General features: G+C 45.1%; 1 long non-coding RNA gene across 1 annotated transcript; it reads right to left on the minus strand.

The window, feature by feature from the left end:
* Window positions 1-319: 319 nt before the first annotated feature.
* On the minus strand, window positions 320-17,050 carry LOC140125677 (uncharacterized). Its single transcript, XR_011854686.1, has 3 exons — window positions 16,969-17,050; window positions 15,789-15,932; window positions 320-1,239 (listed from the first exon to the last, which is right to left on the minus strand). It is a non-coding gene; the product is annotated as an uncharacterized lncRNA (long non-coding RNA).
* Window positions 17,051-19,821: the final 2,771 nt, after the last annotated feature.

Genomic DNA, 19,821 nt, shown 5'->3' on the forward strand with positions numbered 1-19,821 from the left:
ATGGCTTCCATTATTGTCCATTGGTCCACTTCTGTTATTTGAAATTGACAAAATAGTGATGCAGCTTCTGTCGAATCTTATCCTCGAATTACAGAAACACTAATGGAAGTGACGCAAACGGACACTGACATCAAAAGTGCATTAAAATCAATGTACGTTTTAAAAGATCCATTAGACTTCTGTTATTTTCATTTTAATAACGGTAGATAATACAGGAGATCCAAACACAATGTATGTTCAATGAGTTTTATTAGTATTACAAATGACAAAATACCAATAGTAGTTTGTACGAACATAACAAGTAACATATAACATATAACAGGAGGATCATTATCCAACGACAGGGCCACTTGCATCAACATGAGCTTGAGATGAGCGTGGCAGGGTGCGCAGGCCGAAACACAATGTAAACTGGGCTTTAGAGGTTATACATTTGTATTGACTGTACTCACCAAAATGAATGTTTTTACCCATCTCTGTTGTTTATCAGGCTGTTTGAGTAACGCCCAAAGTAAAATGACCGGTTCCCCTTCCAGATTGCCAGATTGGATTTGATCCTAAACTGTGAACTGTTTTACCCTATGACTCAAGTGGAGATACCTCCATCTTACTTGCATACCTGACCCACCACCAATTGACAGTGAAAATGCCACCACTCTCTATGATGCTATGTTCTCCCAACCCGCATCCTACACTTTACTGCACATCAACTTGAAGGCACTTTGGTAGACTGTATTACTGTAATTCCTATTACGCTGTATCTGTCTTTTCCCCCTCACTTATGTCATTTTGGCTATTCTAAAAAAGTAAGCATTCTGTAAATCTGCTATCTGCTTCAGTGTTCTGCATCTTTGTGTTTACCTTCCTCATAGAATTGGTTTAACTTACTGCTTTTACCTATAGTGATGAAGTATAGCACATTGAATCATATTCACATATGGTGTATCATAATAATTTCCTTTCATAGACACCGTCTACAAAATAACAGGAGCCGATTTTAATAAAATGTCTTTAGCAGTGTGTCAATATCAAATCCTGCCTTCAGACCCTGAGGAAACCATGCAGCCATCCTCATAATTAGGAGCGCTTCCCACCTGCCACCCGGCCGATGTGGCATACTGTGGAATGTGTAAGGACGGCCAGACCTATGATGCTTCACTGCTACTAGCTAATCCAGGGTGTCAGAGATGATTCCTCTCCAAGACAATATGTCTATTAAATAACACAGTGATTGTATGCCTGTTAAATGAAACATAAATAACATAAATTAATAAACCAATAATTTATCATTCTCATAATTTAGGTGTAACTACTTACCTATGATGGTACATACAGTATAAAGAGAAATAGGACTTTGCTGTCTCTATAAACTATAACCACTAATACCAGAATGGTCCGAGGAAAGGCTGAGATTTGTAGTTTGGTATGTGCAAGGCCTCATGCTAACAAAAGATTAAGTTGGTAGGGCCAATTGATCAAGGCTTGTACGCCAGTTTTCTGGTGTAAAAGCCATGAAATAATCACAATTCCTGACGCATTCCCAGGAATTATGATTATTTCCCCCTTTACCCAAACCCCGACCAAGTGGCTGTGAAGGATGGCTGTGCCCGGCGCCGGAGTGCACTAGCACCAGCTATAGTTTGCACTACAATTTATTGCACAAATATCTGCCAGTGCAGCCACCCGCCAGATATATCAAGAGATTACAGTCTCTAGATATATCTGGCACAACGAGAGGGACAGGGGGAACAATACGTACTGGAGCTCCATGTGGTGGTGCCTGATAAATCTATAAAGCTGTGACTCTTTAACCGTTCCATACTAGAGAGTTGTTGACACTCCTTGTGCCACTATATGGTGTCTCTCTATAACCTTGTAAAGCGGGAAAATGTCTCCAGAGAATGGTAGGGAATAGGGGAATAGGAAGGTAAAGGAAGAGGCCTATAGGTAATTATAAGTGAAGTGCACACTTATGCAAAATGTTGAAAAGATAGCAATTATTAAAGAACAAATACTTATTACAGTTTTGTTCTGGTATCCACAAGTACAAAGCCACCTTCTATAGAAGTCAATAAATCATCTTGAGACACAATTCCCTATGGACTTTGTTGTTGCTCATGGCTGTTATTCTTCTGGCAATGCAGAATTTTGTGTAGTGTCTGGCATAATACAGCCCTGACACAAATGTATCACCTGCAGGGCCGGATTAAGGTTGGTGGGGGCCCCTGGGCGCAAAATCTGGTGGAGGCCCCCACTGAGTGCAGCGTGCATACACGTCCACCTGCTTCCTTTCCACTATCCCAGCAGTAACACAGCTATATACAGCCGACTCACCCCCAGTAACACAGCTACATACAGCCGCCTAGCCCCCAGTAACACAGCTACATACAGCCGCCTCGCCCCCAGTAACACAGCTACATACAGCCGCCTGGCCCCCAGTAACACAGCTACATACAGCCGCCTGGCCCCCAGTAACACAACTACATACAGCCGCCTGGCCCCCAGTAACACAGCTACATACAGCCGCCTCATCCCCAGTAACACAGCTACATACAGCCGCCTGGACCCCAGTAACACAGCTACATACAACCGCCTGGCCCCCAGTAACACAGCTACATACAGCCGCCTGGCCCCCAGTAACACAGCTACATACAGCCGCCTCATCCCCAGTAACACAGCTACATACAGCCTCCTGGCCCCCAGTAACACAGCTACATACAGCCGCCTGGCCCCCAGTAACACAGCTACATACAGCTGCCTGGCCCCCAGTAACATAGCTACATACAGCCGCCTGGCCCCCAGTAACAGAGCTACATACAGCAGCCTGGCCCCCTGTAACACAACTACATACAGCCGCCTGGCCCCCAGTAACATAGCTACATACAGCCGCCTGGCCCCCAGTAACACAGCTACATACAGCCGCCTCACCCCCAGACTGATATATACACACCTTTATATACTTATATACACACAGATAAAGATCTACACGCATATACCTGCACCCATATATACACACACATTTATGCACTCATATACATTTATACACTAATACACAGAGTATATACAAACTCATAAAGTATATACACACATACAGCAAATACACACACATTCAGTATATACAGCATATACACACACACATGGGAAATACACACATAGTATATAGAGCATATACATACATACCATATACCCAGCATAATATATAAATATAATTTAAATGTACACACATATATGCATGTATAAATACAGTATATGCATCTTATGCAACTATACACAGTAGATGCATATATACCCATGTACACAGTAGATGCATATATACCCATGTACACAGTATATACACAGCAGACGCATATATACCCATAAATAAACAGTATATACACAGCAGACGCATATATACCCATAAATAAACAGTATATACACAGCAGACGCATATATACCCATAAATAAACAGTATATACATATATACCCTTAAACAGTATATACATATATACCCATAAACAGTATATACATATATACCCATAAACAGTATATACATATATACCCATAAACAGTATATACATATATACCCATAAACAGTATATACATATATACCCATAAACAGTATATACATATATACACATAACAGTATATACATATATACACATAAACAGTATATACATATATACACATAAACAGTATATACATATATACACATAAACAGTATATACATATATACACATAAACAGTATATACATATATACACATAAACAGTATATACATATATACACATAAATAAACAGTATATACATATATACACATAAATAAATACATATATACACATAAATAAATACATATGCATATACTTACCTTTTAGGGTGATCGGCCGTGGCTTCAGGTGGGTGTTCAGGCGGGTTGGGGGTTCTTTCGGTTGTTGTTCAGCTGCGAGGGGGTCGGCGGTGCTTGCTCACGCGGGGGGGGGGGGGCGTCGTTTGTTCGGACGGGGAGGGGGGGCACCGGGTGCTTTTTCATGCGGGGGGGGGGGGGGCGATTGATCAGACAGGGAGCAGGGCGCCAGGTGCTTTTTCAAGCAGGGAGCGGAGTGTAGGGGGGGGGGGTCGCTTGTTCGGCCGGGGAGGGGCGGCGGGTCCTTGCTCGAGCAGGGGGGGTGGATGTTACGGCCAGGCATGGCGGGGGTTGGGCGGGCCGGCAGGGGGTCACCTGTGCCGGGGCTCTCTTGTTCGGCCGGGGATGTGAAGGGGGGCGGTGGGTGCCTGTTCGAGCGGGAGCGGGGGGCGGGGCAATCGTTCAGGCGGGCCGGCCGGGGTTGTTGCTCGGCCACGCATGCATGGGGATTGGCGGGCGGGAGGGCTGTAACCTGTGCAGAGGGGGGCGGCCGTGGAGGTGGAGGCGGTGTCACCTTTGACGGGGGCGTCTCTGTAGTGCAGGGAGATGAGCGGGGAGGCGGTCACCTGAGTCTGGGAGCGGACATCTCAGACGGGTGGCCCGGGAGGTGCGATCTGGTGGGGGCCCCTAGGGGGGGCAAGATGGTGGGGGCCCCGGGGCTCGAGCCCCGTGAGCCCCGCCTATAATCCGGCCCTGATCACCTGCCACACAAATGCAACACTTTTTAAATACAAGTGCAAGCAGTTTGGCATTCTGAAGCAGGGAGAGCTTGACTTCAGTGCTAAATTACTCCAGAGTAAATTTTCCAGATAACAACACAATGGGGCTTATTTATGAAGGGTCCGCGGAACACACTTTAGTTGGATCTTGGAAATTTTTGGGATTTGAGCCGCTGTGACAGCTATTTAGAAGGGGATTGTGTTGCATGCGATCGGATTTTGGTGCAGCCGTGCCAGCTTTCATGCGACAGAAATTGGGGGGACGGGCCGTCAGATGATCCGACTGAGCGTGGGATTTAATATTCAATTTGTGTCGCAACCAATGCACTTACATACACAGGGAAGATGGTGAACTCTGGTGGACCTGAGCGGGGAAGCGACAGATGCAGGAAATCGGGCGATCGATCTTTGTGAATTGCGGCACAGTGCATTGTCGTCGGACAATACACTTCGGGTGAACTCCGTCAGCCGGGTAAGTAAATGTGCCCCAACATGTTTTTTTTTAAGAGAATTATGGTTGAGCATAAATGTCCCACTGGATTTCAAATGTTTCCACCTCAAATTTACATTTTTGTTAAAGGAAACCTACCACTTCTGATGGTAGGTATGAGATGTAAACACGGGGCACCAGCTCAGGGTGAGCTGGTGCTGGAGCTTACCTTAGCGAGTGTTTTAAACCGCTATATCGCGGTTTAAACACATTTTGATTTACCTCTCCGAGGTAGCTTCGGCGCTGCGCGCGGCTGTGCGCGGCTGTGCGCGCGCGCGCCTCCATACGGAGTGCCGGAGGCGTCACGCGCGCATGGCCGCGCGCAGCGCCGAAGCTACCCCGGAGAGGTAAATCAAAATGTGTTTAAACCGCGATATAGCGGTTTAAAACACTCGCTAAGGTAAGCTCCGGCACCAGCTCACCCTGAGCTGGTGCCCGGTGTTTACATCTCATACCTACCATCAGAAGTGGTAGGTTTCCTTTAAACCATGCCCATAAATTGGTAATGATTAGAGATGAGCGAGCACTAAAATGCTCGGGTACTCGTTATTCGAGACGAACTTTTCCCGATGCTCGAGTGCTCGTTTCGAGTAACGAGCCCCATTGAAGTCAATGGGAGACTCGAGCATTTTTCAAGGGGACCAAGGCTCTGCACAGGGAAGCTTGGCCAAACACCTGGGAACCTCAGAAAAGGATGGAAACACCACGGAAATGGACAGGAAACAGCAGGGGCAGCATGCATGGATGCCTCTGAGGCTGCTTAATCGCACCATTATGCCAAAATTATGGGCAACAGCATGGCCATGACAGAGTGACCGAATGAGGCTAGATAGCATCTAAAACATCAAATAATTGACCCTGACACTATAGGGGACGGCATGCAGAGGCAGCGGCAGCGGCAGCAGCGGCAGGCTAGAGAGTGTCATGGCAACATACCCTAAATGGACTCAGGCTTCAAACCAATGGGTGGCAGAGAGGAACCAAAGGAGGTGAGCAAGAAGCGCTCAAATAATATCGGTACATGATAAAAGTTTGCCAGTATATTTTGTGGATTACACAGCAGGGTGGCGACAAAGTTAACATGGAAGCCATGAAAACAATCCAAAATTCTGCCTGACACAGCTCGTTTGATAAGGGGACCATGTATGGAGGCAGTGAACTAGTAGTAGATTAAAGGTGCTGCAGTTAAAACTATGTTAGTTGGATCTTGGCATGGAGCTGGCGCTCCGCTGCCAGGCGAGCTTTCGCCAATCCAAGCCCCTGTCTCTAGGCTACTCCCCAAACAGCACTTCTAAGAACCTTTTGTATAAGATCAAGTGTAGTAGCGTTCTTATAAGTTTGGGATATGGCGGGTGAGGGGAATGTAAACATCTGCGCAAGAAGCGCTGAAATAATATCCGTAAATGAAAAAAGTTTTCCAGTATATTTTGTGGCTTACACAGCACGGTGGCGACAAAGTTAACAAGTTTGATGTGGAATGCCCTGTAATAGCTCTTGGGCGGTGTGCCATTTATCACCTAGGCTCAGCAGTTTGAGCACCGCCTACTGTCGTTTAGCGACGGCACTGCTGCTGTGCCTAGAGCTACCGACTGATGGCGCCATGCCCACGGATGGTAATTCGGAGGAGGAGGAGGTGGAGGAGGGGTGGGAGGAGGAGGAGGCATAGTAGGCCTGAAACACCTGGACCGAGAAAGGCCCCGCAATCCTCTGCGTCGGCAGTATATGACCAGCCCCAGGGTCAGACTCGGTCCCAGCCTGCACCAAGTTAAGTGTAGTAGCGTTCTTATAAGTTGGGAATATGGCGGGTGAGGGGAATGTAAACAGATGCGCAAGAAGCGCTGAAATAATATCCGTAAATGGTAAAAGTTTGCCAGTATATTTTGAGGATTACACAGCAGGGTGGCGACAAAGTTAACAAGTTTGTTGTGGAAGCCATGAAAACAACCCAAAATTCTGCCTGACACAGCACGTTTGATAAGGCGGCCATGTATGGAGGCAGTGAACTAGTAGTAGATTAAAGGTGCTGCAGTTAAAACTATGTTAGTTGGTTCTTGGCATGGAGCTGGCGCTCCGCTGCCAGGCGAGCTTTCGCCAATCCAAGGCCCTGTCTCTAGGCTACTCCCCAAACAGCACTTCTAAGAACCTTTTGTATAAGATCAAGTGTAGTAGCGTTCTTATAAGTTTAGGATATGGCGGGTGAGGGGAATGTAAACAGATGCGCAAGAAGCGCTGAAATAATATCCGTAAATGGTAAAAGTTTGCCAGTGTATTTTGTGGATAACACAGCAGGGTGGCGACAAAGTTAACAACTTTGATGTGGAATCCATGAAAACAACCCAAATTTCGGCCTGACACACCTCGTTTGATAAAGGGACGATGTATGGAGGCAGCTATATGGACGACTTTTGGAGGTAGCAATGGAGACAACGTGTGGAGGCTGCTATGGAGACAATTCAATTTGGATAGTGCCTGTATGTGGCAGTCCAAAAAAGTTTTCAAACCAGAGGAGCAGGTAGGTGGCCCTCCAGAAAAATTTAATAGATTGAGTGCCTGTATGTGGCAGTCCAAAAAAGTTTTCAAACCAGAGGAGCAGGTAGGTGGCCCTCCAGAAAAATGGAATAGATTGAGTGCCTGTATGTGGCAGTCCAAAAAAGTTTTCAAACCAGAGGAGCAGGTAGGTGGCCCTCCAGAAAAATTGAATAGATTGAGTGCCTGTATGTGGCAGTCCAAAAAAGTTTTCAAACCAGAGGAGCAGGTAGGTGGCCCTCCAGAAAAATTGAATAGATTGAGTGCCTGTATGTGGCACTCCCAAAAATTGTTTAAAACAGAGGACCGGGTCGGTGGCCCTCCTGAAAAATTAAATGCATAAAGTACTATAGCTAGAGCCAGTGGGCCCTGTCAAAAAATAGCCAGTTTCCTCTGCTTTACTGTACAAAGAGAAGGAGAAGGAGGAAAATGAGGAGGAGGAGGAGGAGGAGGAGTGGATAAATTATTCAGGTTGAGCTTCCTTCACCTGGTGGAGATTGGAAATTAGGAGAAATCCAGGCTTTATTCATCTTGATAAGCGTCAGCCTGTCAGCGCTGTCAGTCGACAGGCGTGTACGCTTATCGGTGATGATGCCACCAGCTGCACTGAAAACCCGCTCGGACAAGACGCTAGCGGCAGGGCAGGCAAGAACCTCCAAGGCGTACAGCGCCAGTTCGTGCCACATGTCCAGCTTTGAAACCCAGTAGTTGTAGGGAGCTGTGTGATCATTTAGGACGATGGTATGGTCAGCTACGTACTCCCTCACCATCTTTCTGTAAAGATCAGCCCTACTCTGCCGAGACTGGGGACAGGTGACAGTGTCTTGCTGGGGTGACATAAAGCTGGCAAAAGCCTTGTAAAGCGTACCCTTGCCAGTGCTGGACAAGCTGCCTGCTCGCCTACTCTCCCTCGCTACTTGTCCCGCAGAACTACGCACTCTGCCGCTAGCGCTGTCAGAAGGGAAATACTGTTTCAGCTTGTGCACCAGGGCCTGCTGGTATTCATGCATTCTCACACTCCTTTCCTCTCCAGGGATGAGAGTGGAAAGATTTTGCTTGTACCGTGGGTCCAGGAGAGTGAACACCCAGTAATCGGTGCTGGAATAAATTCTTTGAACGCGAGGGTCACGGGATAGGCAGCCTAGCATGAAATCTGCCATATGCGCCAGAGTACCAACGCGTAAGAATTCACTCCCCTCACTGGCCTGACTGTCCATTTCCTCCTCCTCCAACTCCTCTTCTTCTGCCCATACACGCTCAACAGTGAAGGACTCAACAATGGTCCCCTCTTGTGTCTTGCCAACATTCTCCTCCTCTTCCTCCTCATCATCCTCCACCTCCACCTCCTCCGATATGCGCTGAGAAACAGACCTAAGGGTGCTTTGGCTATCAACAAGGGAATCTTCTTCCCCCGTCTCTTGTGAGGAGCGCAAAGCTTCCGACTTCATGCTGACCAGAGAGTTTTTCAACAGGCCAAGCAGCGGGATGGTGAGGCTGATGATGGCTGCATCGCCACTGACCATCTGTGTTGACTCCTCAAAGTTACTCAGCACCTGACAGATATCAGACATCCACGTCCACTCCTCATTGTAGACTTGAGGAAGCTGACTGACCTGACTACCAGTTCTGGTGGAAGTTGACATCTGGCAGTCTACAATTGCTCGGCGCTGCTGGTAAACTCTGGATAACATGGTCAGTGTTGAATTCCACCTCGTGGGCACGTCGCACAACAGTCGGTGAGCGGGCAGTTGCGGGCAGTTGCCCTGAGAGTGGCAGCATCTGTGCTGGACTTCCTGAAATGCGCACAGATGCGGCGCACCTTCGTGAGCAAATCAGACAGATTGGGGTATGTCTTGAGGAAACGCTGAACTATCAGATTTAACACATGGGCCAGACATGGCACATGTGTCAGTCTGCCGAGTTGCAGAGCCGCCACCAGGTTACGGCCGTTGTCACACACAACCATGCCTGGCTTCAGGTTCACAGATCAGTCTGCGCCGTGATGCCCTGTAATAGTTCTTGGGCGGTGTGCCTTTTATCGCCTAGGCTCAGCAGTTTGAGCACCGCCTGCTGTCGCTTAGCGACGGCACTGCTGCTGTGCCTAGAGCTACCGACTGATGGCGGCATGCCCACGGATGGTCTTTCGGAGGAGGAGGTGGAGGAGGGGTGGGAGGAGGAGGAGGCATAGTAGGCCTGAAACACCTGGACCGAGGTAGGCCCCGCAATCCTCGGCGTCGGCAGTATATGACCAGCCGCAGGGTCAGACTCGTTCCTAGCCTCCACCAAGTTAACCCAATGTGCCGTCAGCGATATATAGTGGCCCTGCCCGGCAGCACTCGTCCACGTGTCCGTGGTCAGGTGGACCTTGTCAGAAACGGCGTTGGTCAGGGCACGGATTATGTTGTCTGACACGTGCTGGTGCAGGGCTGGGACGGCACATCGGGAAAAGTAGTGGCGGCTGGGGACCGAATACCGAGGGGCGGCCGCCGCCATGAGGCTGCGAAAGGCCTCGGTCTCTACTAGCCTATAGGGCAGCATCTCCAGGCTTAGCAATCTGGAGATGTGCACATTAAGGGCTTGGGCGTGCGGGTGGGTTGCACTATATTTGCGTTTCCGCTCCAGCGTCTGGGGTATGGAGAGCTGAACGCTGGTGGATGCTGTGGAGGATCGTGGAGGCGACGATGGGGTTTTTGTGGCAGGGTCCTGGGCAGGGGGCTGACTATCAGCTGACACAGGGGAAGGAGCAGTGGTGTGCACGGCCGGAGGTGAACGCGCTTGTTGCCACTGAGTGGGGTGTTTAGCATTCATATGCCTGCGCATACTGGTGGTAGTTAAGCTATTAGTGGTGGAACCCCTGCTGATCCTGGTTTGGCAAATGTGGCACACCACAGTCCGTCGGTCATCCGGTGTTTCCTTAAAGAACCTCCAGACTTCTGAAAATCTAGCCCTCGCCGCAGGAGCCCTCGCCACGGGAGCTTCACTAGTTGACACATTTGGCGCTGATGCACCAGCTCTGGCCCTGCCTCTCCGTCTGGCCCCACCACTGCCTCTTCCAACCTGTTCTGGTCGAGGACTCTCCTCCGTCTCAGAAGCACTGTGTTCACCCGGCCTCTCAACCCAGCTTGGGTCTGTCACCTCATCATCCTCCGATCCCTCAGTCTGCTCCCCCCTCGGACTTCCTGCCCTGACAACAACTTCCCCACTGTCTGACAACCGTGTCTCCTCATCGTCGGACACCTCTTTACACACTTCTTCCAGTACGTCAACAAGTTCATCATCACCCACAGACTGCGACTGGTGGAAAACCTGGGCATCGGAAAATTGCTCATCAGCAACCGGACAAGTGGTTTGTGACTGTGGGAAGGGTCCAGAAAACAGTTCCTCAGAGTATGCCGGTTCAAATGGCAAATTTTGCTGGGAGGGGGCAGACTGGGGGGGAGGAGGCTGAGGTGCAGGAGCTGGAGGAGTGCCGATTTCGGTGACATGGGTGGACTGCGTGGAAGACTGACTGGTGGACAAATTGCTCGAAGCATTGTCGGCAATCCACGACATCACCTGTTCGCACTGTTCTGGCCTCAACAGTGCTCTACCACGAGTCCCAGTAACTTCAGACATGAACCTAGGGAGTGTAGCTCTGCGGCGTTCCCCTGCTCCCTCATAAGCAGGTGGTGTCTCACCCCGCCCAGGACCACGGCCTCTGACCCCTGCAGTAGTTGGACGCCCACGTCCCCGCCCTCGTCCTCTACCCCTAGCCCTCGGGTTAAACATTCTGAAAATGAGAGTTATAACTTTAATTTTTTTTTTAACTTTTTTTTGTGTTTTTTTTTTTTGTGTGTTTTTTAGTTTTTAAAACCAAACGATGCTATCCTATTGCTATGGCTATTTTCTAGCCAAGTATTAAAGCACACTACTATGCCAGATGAGATGACGCTGAGTTATGAAAAAAATAAACGTAAAATAAAAAAGGAAATGGCAGACTGTGCCTAATTGAAATACAACCCCGGGCCCTAATAAATTTTCCCACTTCGGTCTTTGCGATGGATATGTGCGTCACTAAGCGCAAAACACAGTGGTCGCAAGTCTCACTCCAAATTGCTCACAATTTGCTAGTAGATGCACTGCAGCAACTACAGCCACCAGCAGATCAACCAGAAATCAAATATATATAACGCTACTGTAGGCGTAAGTAAGCCGTTTGGATTCTCCTATGGCTATTTTCTAGCCAAGTATTAAAGCACACTACTATGCCAGATGAGATGACGCTGAGTTATGAAAAAAATAAACGTAAAATAAAAAAGGAAATGGCAGACTGTGCCTAATTGAAATACAACCCCGGGCCCTAATAAATTTTCCCACTTCGGTCTTTGCGATGGATATGTGCGTCACTAAGCGCAAAAACACAGTGGTCGCAAGTCTCACTCCAAATTGCTCACAATTTGCTAGTAGATGCACTGCAGCAACTACAGCCACCAGCAGATCAACCAGAAATCAAATATATATAACGGTACTGTAGGCGTAAGTAAGCCGTTTGGATTCTCCTATGGCTATTTTCTAGCCAAGTATTAAAGCACACTACTATGCCAGATGAGATGACGCTGAGTTATGAAAAAAATAAACGTAAAATAAAAAAGGAAATGGCAGACTGTGCCTAATTGAAATACAACCCCGGGCCCTAATAAATTTTCCCACTTCGGTCTTTGCGATGGATATGTGCGTCACTAAGCGCAAAAACACAGTGGTCGCAAGTCTCACTCCAAATTGCTCACAATTTGCTAGTAGATGCACTGCAGCAACTACAGCCACCAGCAGATCAACCAGAAATCAAATATATATAACGCTACTGTAGGCGTAAGTAAGCCGTTTGGATTCTCCTATGGCTATTTTCTAGCCAAGTATTAAAGCACACTACTATGCCAGATGAGATGACGCTGAGTTATTAAAAAAATAAACGTAAAATAAAAAGAAACTGGCAGACTGTGCCTAATTGAAATCAAACCCCTAATAAATTTTCCCACTTTGGTGTTTGAGGTGGATATGTGTGTCACTAAGAGCTAAACACAACGGTAGCAAGTCCCCCTGCTAATTCCTCACAATATGGTACTAGCTGCACTACTAGTGCCAGCAAGCCCAGCCACAAGCAAATAAAAAAAAAAAGTATAACGTTATTGTAGCCCTAAGAAGGGCTGTTGGGTTGTTGTAGAATCACTCCTGCCTAACAGTAAGCTAATAGAACACCCTAACGCTTTCCCTGACCAGCAGCAGCTCTCTCCCTAGCGGCATCCAGACAGAGAATGATCCGAGCAGCGCGGGCAGCGGCTAGTCTATCCCATGGTCACCTGATCTGGCCAGCCAACCACTGCTATCGACGTGTAAGGGTACCACGTCATGCTCGGTGGAGTGCAGAGTCTCCTGGCTTGTGATTGGCTCTGTTTCTGGCCGCCAAAAAGCAAAACGGCGGGAGCTGCCATTTTCTCGAGCGGGCGAAATACTCGTCCGAGCAACGAGCAGTTACGAGTACGCTAATGCTCGATCGAGCATCAAGCTCGGACGAGTATGTTCGCTCATCTCTAGTAATGATGCAAATTTACTGAAACATGTTGAAGTTTGGTGTCCATAAACCTATTATTGAAATGAGTGTAGTTTACAAAGTTACTGGTTCTGATTGATAGTGATGCCCATTATAAATGTTGGCAATGGTTCTGTTTTCCATAAAGATCTGTAATAGCATGCAGTCTAAAAGTGTTTATCTATGCAGACTGCTGATGGTACTCATATAACCTCCATCTCAACAGCCAAATCCCTGTCCAAGTTTACATAATTGCATGTATACAGATAATGGTGCTCACTTGATTTATTCTCCGCTTACAACTATTGCTGCTCTAGTGTCTCTTAAGATTCATAATGTCTCCTGAAGATGTTATGAGTGCTGGAGAATGGCAGTGCAATCCATACTTACATTGCAACGAACTGACTGCTATTACAAACATACACTTTGCCAATATTTTCATTCATAGCTTTTAGCTGTTCCACGAGCCCAGCGCTCACTGAGCATACACTTAATAGAGTTCCAATGAGCTGTAACCATTCTCCTTAGATGATGTTTTTTCAAGTGGTTCCCACAGGTTATAATATGATTTATTTAGTATTTCAGCACAGTGTCTCTGTCAAAGTAGATATAATGCTTTTAGTGTCCTTTAAAAATATTATATTTAGTAATCTATAAATCACAAGGTTTGTGGTAAAACACAAATGAAAGCAAGAAAGCAGAGAGTGTCATACAAAAACATGGGCTCAGTAAGCCTTGCCTGTAACAAAGGCTATTTTATCTAGTGCAGAGGCAGTCACTGTCTGTACTGTACTGTGGATTATGTTATTACTACATAAATTATGTCAACAGTTTATTTAAAAAATTTCTTATTGTGCCATAGGGTCGGTCAATTATGAGGAACTTTTCTAGAACCCTGTGGGGGCCCTCTGGATAGTAAAGCCAGGATTAGCTGCTATCCTGCTGTCACTCAAGAAGAATCCATATGAGGGAACAGTATATTCACATCTTCTGCCACTGCCAATTTATTTAAATAGGGCTTGCCAAAATCTATATTTTAAAACAGATCCATTTAAATGGAGGGGACAAATTTTTAAAGGCAAACATTCAGCCACTTGTGAATTTAGCCTTATAGGATCAAAATCACTTGTATTGCTGATTAATACTGTCTTCAACATTTAGGGCGCCCACACAAGAAGTGCATTACTTGGGGGTTTCTGTGCTGTGCACAAAATCTGCGGTAGCGGTATAGTGTATGGCAGTGATGGCGAACCTTTTAGCGGCCGAGTGCCCAAACTGCAACCCAAAACCCCCCTTATTTATTGCGAGGTGCCAACCAAAAATTAAAGAAGTAACTTATTGCTCCCTGCTCTTCAACAACGCTCGATCATATTGGCCTCCTGAGGACAAGATGGAACATTTGCATCATTTTAGCTTCTTTCCAGTGTCCCTCTGCACACAGAGAATTGTGGGGCCAGCAGAAGGTCTTCCAAAGATAATTCGGCCCTCTTCCTACATACCCAAGTAGCGAAGTAAGTATTAAATATATGACTGAAAGCAGCATATTTTAAGTTGCTTGCAACTGCAGGAAGATTTTTTGAGTCCTGTCTGGTGTGATGGGGCAATGGCCTGGGTGCCCACAAAAAGGGCTCTGAGTGCCGCCTCTGGCACCCGTGCCATAGGTTCGCCACCAGTGGTGTATGGGATTCATCTGCAAACAGCTTTACGATCTAGGTACATAATCTGCATAGAGTAATTTATCTACTGTGGATAACAGTGCAGAATCTTCAGCTTATTTCTCATGCTTGCAGAATGGCTGTGGAATCACAGCTGGGGTCAATATCACAGCCATCTGGCTATGTGTACATATAGTCTAAAAGAAAATCTAACATCAAAATCAAGCAAGAAAACCAGGGACACTTACTAATAGATCCAGGCACTGTGACTGTGGTAACCTTCTTATATTTGCTATCCATGCGCTCCTTCCTACTAAAATATTTAAAATTATGCTATTAAACCTGAAGGGCTATGAGGGGTGTTACCATAGCCTTTTCATGCTGCAGCTACACTGGCTGTTAAACTGTGCAGGAGCACATCTCACCATCCTCCATCACTCTCTCTGCCTGCTGTAGTCTCATGGCAGCAGTGAGTTTAAGCACACAGTGGAAGGGAGGGATGCTCCTGCACAGAGTAGGCTACAGTCTGTGAAACTGCTGAAACTACACCCCTAGAGACAATCTGGCTCATTAGCCTAATTTTTAAAGTTGATGTTCATAGTAAGGAGGCCATGGATAACAAATATAAGATGATTACCACGGTGAGAGTGCCTGTGTCTATTAGTACTTGGCTATCAACTTAATGTTGCTAGAAAGGTTGGTTAAACCTGCCTTGATTATCTTGTGTAGGAAACCACCTCATGTACACTATCCTTTTTGGAAGGTCTTCAGGCTTTGATTTACTTCTTAGCCCCCAAGCTGCATAGTATAAGGCCAATCTGTGTACAACAGAACCATGCAATGGGACAGAAAGGATTATTTTTTAGAAGGGCATTTAAGGCAGAACACTGCCTAAAAAACCTATCCAATCAGAGGCAAGTGAACCTAGATACTGTTTCTATTGGCATACATACCTCTGCTGGTTCAAATTCTGCTCCTCCATCTATCACTGACGTGTGAACTGCTTCGCCTTGGGAAATGCCTCCTAGTAGGGAAGTCATCAGCGGATGCATTGCATTGAACTCTAGAGAAGATTTCCATGATAAGTGAAGGAGCACCTAATAAAAGATGCAATTGGATTTGGTGTGAATTACATTTTAATCAACACCAGATTACAGTTCCACGATTCCCATCAAGGGATTCATCATTAATAAAATTATATCGATGAAAACCTTTGTGAAGATTGTGTTACAATTGAATTGTAGAGCATGTTTGTAGGTGCTATAAAACAGAGGAGAGGGGTATCTGAAGTGATGCTACTCTTGCAGACACTAAACTTGACTCATCTCCTGTGAGTCATATTTGCCTTACTTTTTTTTTTAATCGGTAGATGAGTGAGATTTCAGACTTGAGGGGGTTGGTAGGTTAATGGTTTCAAAAACTGGTGACAGGTTCTCTTTAAGCATCTAAATACAGGCAGTCCCCAGGTTACGTACAAGATAGGTTATGGAGGTTTGTTCTTGAGTCGGAACTGTATACTTGATATTTGTAACCCCAGCCAAAAATTTTTTGGTCTCTGTGACAACTGGACAACTTTTGTATTGTAATGAGAACCAGTATTAGCAATAAATCTTAATTGTAGACACCTTTGATGGCTCTTACAACTGATCATTGTAGCCTTGGGACTAAAATACAGTAAATAACCAAACATTCAGAGGTCCGTTTGTAACTAGGGGTCGTCTAAAAGTCGGGTGTTCTTAAGTTCTTAAGACCATCTGTAGTTTTAACCCAGCCTGTACGGTCTACAACCCCCATAATCTGCATATGTTGGGGTAACTAAGGCCATTTACATAGTTAAACTCAGCAGTGCCCTTCAACTATGAAAATGGTAACAATGGGGGAGAGGGGGCAGTGTTCTGGCATTCAAGTCTGGAGATAATTGTAATTCCTAGCAAAATGCCAGAAATTGCGATTATTTCTACTTAGACACAGGTAGACGTGGAGCATCTTGATGTATCTGGAAGGGGCAAAAACATATATATATATACCGGTATATATAACTTTTTTTCTTTGCAATTATATACAGGCTCTTTGGTAGTTATGAAGAGAGGGCCTGGTAGAATCATAGTTTCATTAACAAACCATTGTCCATACCATAAAAGCAGCAGGAGTCAGCAGTGTTGGTGAAGGGTAGCTGAACAAGGGGCAGGTCGGATGTAAACATCTTATAATGAATTCATCCCCTGGGGAAAAAAAATAAAGCTAATGTGACTCTGACATGAATATATGGAACATAATGGACTGAGCTCAGAGATGATAGATACATCATTATAATAAATAAGGAAAGAGAAGTCAACTCTACTGCACAATTTAATTCTGCCCAACTTGCAGGTAATTTATTAGGCATTTTTGATACCTCAATTACTAAGCTATTTGTAGATTTTCATTTCATGTCATTGTGCTTACCTTTATGTCTCTGTGCAGATTGAAAGCAGCAAGCAGTATTGCTTTGGTTAGAAAAATTAAATCACATTCACTTGTTCATGCTTCATAGACAAGATTCCTACTTTGTTCTAGATATTACTACCTAAATTGGTATTTGCAAGTACTTAATTTAAGAAATATTTACAGTATATGTTATAAATACATGATATATGTGGGTCCCAGCTCTGGGTTCAGCTTTTTTGGGTGTTTCTGTAGACCTGAATGGAGAGTAGCCATGTATGCATGACCAGCTCTCCATTTGTCCTGGCCATGGGAAGGGAGTCAGTACACCGTCATTTTTAATACCTACTGCAGTATGGCTATATTTATATAATATATGCCACTTTTTAAAAAATTACATTTCATAAATATGTAGTACATCACACCCACTACCCCCAACACTATAAAATGTCATAATATCTGTTTTGCAAATAAGATCAAAAATCATGAGCTTTTCCACAACTTTCGACACCCAGAATTCTGGAGCCCAATAAATTATTCTACTCCACTTCTAGTTTTAACTCAAAAAACCACATCAGTAACCTGAATGTGGAAACGAAGCCCACATTGGTTTCCTGAGACAAAAAATGATTTAATCAAGATGTGAGAAATGGTGAAAATATCATATGTACTTTTTGAAAAGGATATAAGTTTCATATTTAAATTGTCCCCATAAAAAACATAAAGGGGTTGACCCATTTCAACAAATGTCTGCTTGCTGTCATTCTATAGGAAGCTTCTATGTTTGCTTTCAGTGGATAGAAATCTATCCATGGTCATGTAATGTCACAAATTTTTCCAACTCCTTCTTCATTCCGGTTCCCTAGTATACTACTATAGTTTATAGTACTGTAGTATTCTGCTGTTACCCCTAACACTTTGGAAAAAAATAAAAAACTGAAAAGTGGGGCGTACAATATTATTCGACCCCCTTAAGTTAATACTTTGTAGCGACATGTTTTGCTGTGATTACAGCTGTAAGTCGCTGCCTGCCCCGATACACTTCCGCCTCTTGATGTATCCCGCTGTGACAATGCGCACGAGCGCCAGCGTATGATAAATGTCCTCCTTTATGGATATATTTGAGAAATGGCTTTCTTCTTGCCACTCTTCTTTTACAACTTTTACCCTGTAACTGAGGCATCTATAAGAGCCTCAGCTACAGAGGGAACAAGCACCTGTGACTGGGGATTATAATAAGAGCTAGACTGGGTCTGATTAGACCCAGCAGCTCTGGTTAACCCCTTTAGACCCGGAGGTCTGCTCCTCAGTGCATCGCTCTCCTTCAGGAGAAGTAAAGCAGTAACAAACCTACTCCCTAGGGTCTCTGGGTGCCTCTGAGACACCCGGAGACCTGGTCCTGCTCCCACGACTAACTCTGGAGCAGTAGAAATCTGCAGCGACATCTAAAGACGTCTGAATGCTGCAGACTCCGGACCTGCACCAGCTGACACCTAAAAACATCAGACAGTCTTAAGGGAGTTAAAGTTTATGAAATCTTTTTGTATCTAAGTCCAGCTTTAAACTTCTACACAACAGTATCACAGACCTGCCTGATGTGTTCCTTGGTCTTCATGATGCAGAACTCTGAGACTATCACAGAGCAGGTGTATTTATACGGAGACCTGATTACATACAGGTGGAGATCTTCACTGAACTTCTGGAGTGAGTTTGGCTGCACTGAAAATAAAGGGGCCGAATAATATTGCACGCCCCAAGCCCCATCCAATAAATTTTGTTTTTCTTCACAATTGTGTCCCACTTGTTGTTTATTCTTCACCAACAAATTACAATGATATATCTTTCTTTATGTATGAAGCCTGAAATGTGGCAAAAGGTAGAAAAGATCAAAGAGGTCAAATACTATCTGGGCATTGACTTTTAATTTAATTTATCTGTCATATATATACATTTCGTCAATTGGATGTTATTAAAAATATATATGTATATATATATATATATATATATATATATATATATATATATAAATTTCCCATTAACGTAGCAATGTTGTTACTTAGAAACAATATTATTGTCCTTGGATACAACCACCACTGCTGGAGTAACTGCACATGTAATGGCCAGGAGTTACTGCATGTTCCACAGCCGTCCAAAGATAATGAAAGCTAAATCCAGGTGGTTGGGCAGGGCTGAATAGTGCATCTGTGGCGACCCCTCTCGGAGTGTAGGGGTGGTTGTATCTAAGAACAGCTAGCTCATTTGTTGTCAAGGGAAAACATGGCTACATTTATGGTAAATTATTTACACACAGGTACATTTTTAATAATATTCAATTGAAGAAATGTATATTGGCAGATAAATTCAATTGTGAATGCCCCTATGAGAATACCCCTTTAAGGAGAGACATTCCCCTTTCTGACCAACTACTACCCATAGGACTATATGGAATGAAAAGAGCAAGACAGAAGCACAAACATTTCTAGGACTAGGACGTATTTTTATTTCTCACTCTAGTGGATTCACTATACTGCTCATTAATGCTCCATTAAGTCCTTCATGCTG

The sequence above is a fragment of the Engystomops pustulosus genome, chromosome 4 (genome assembly GCF_040894005.1).
Source record: "Engystomops pustulosus chromosome 4, aEngPut4.maternal, whole genome shotgun sequence".
Taxonomy (NCBI): domain Eukaryota; kingdom Metazoa; phylum Chordata; class Amphibia; order Anura; family Leptodactylidae; genus Engystomops; species Engystomops pustulosus.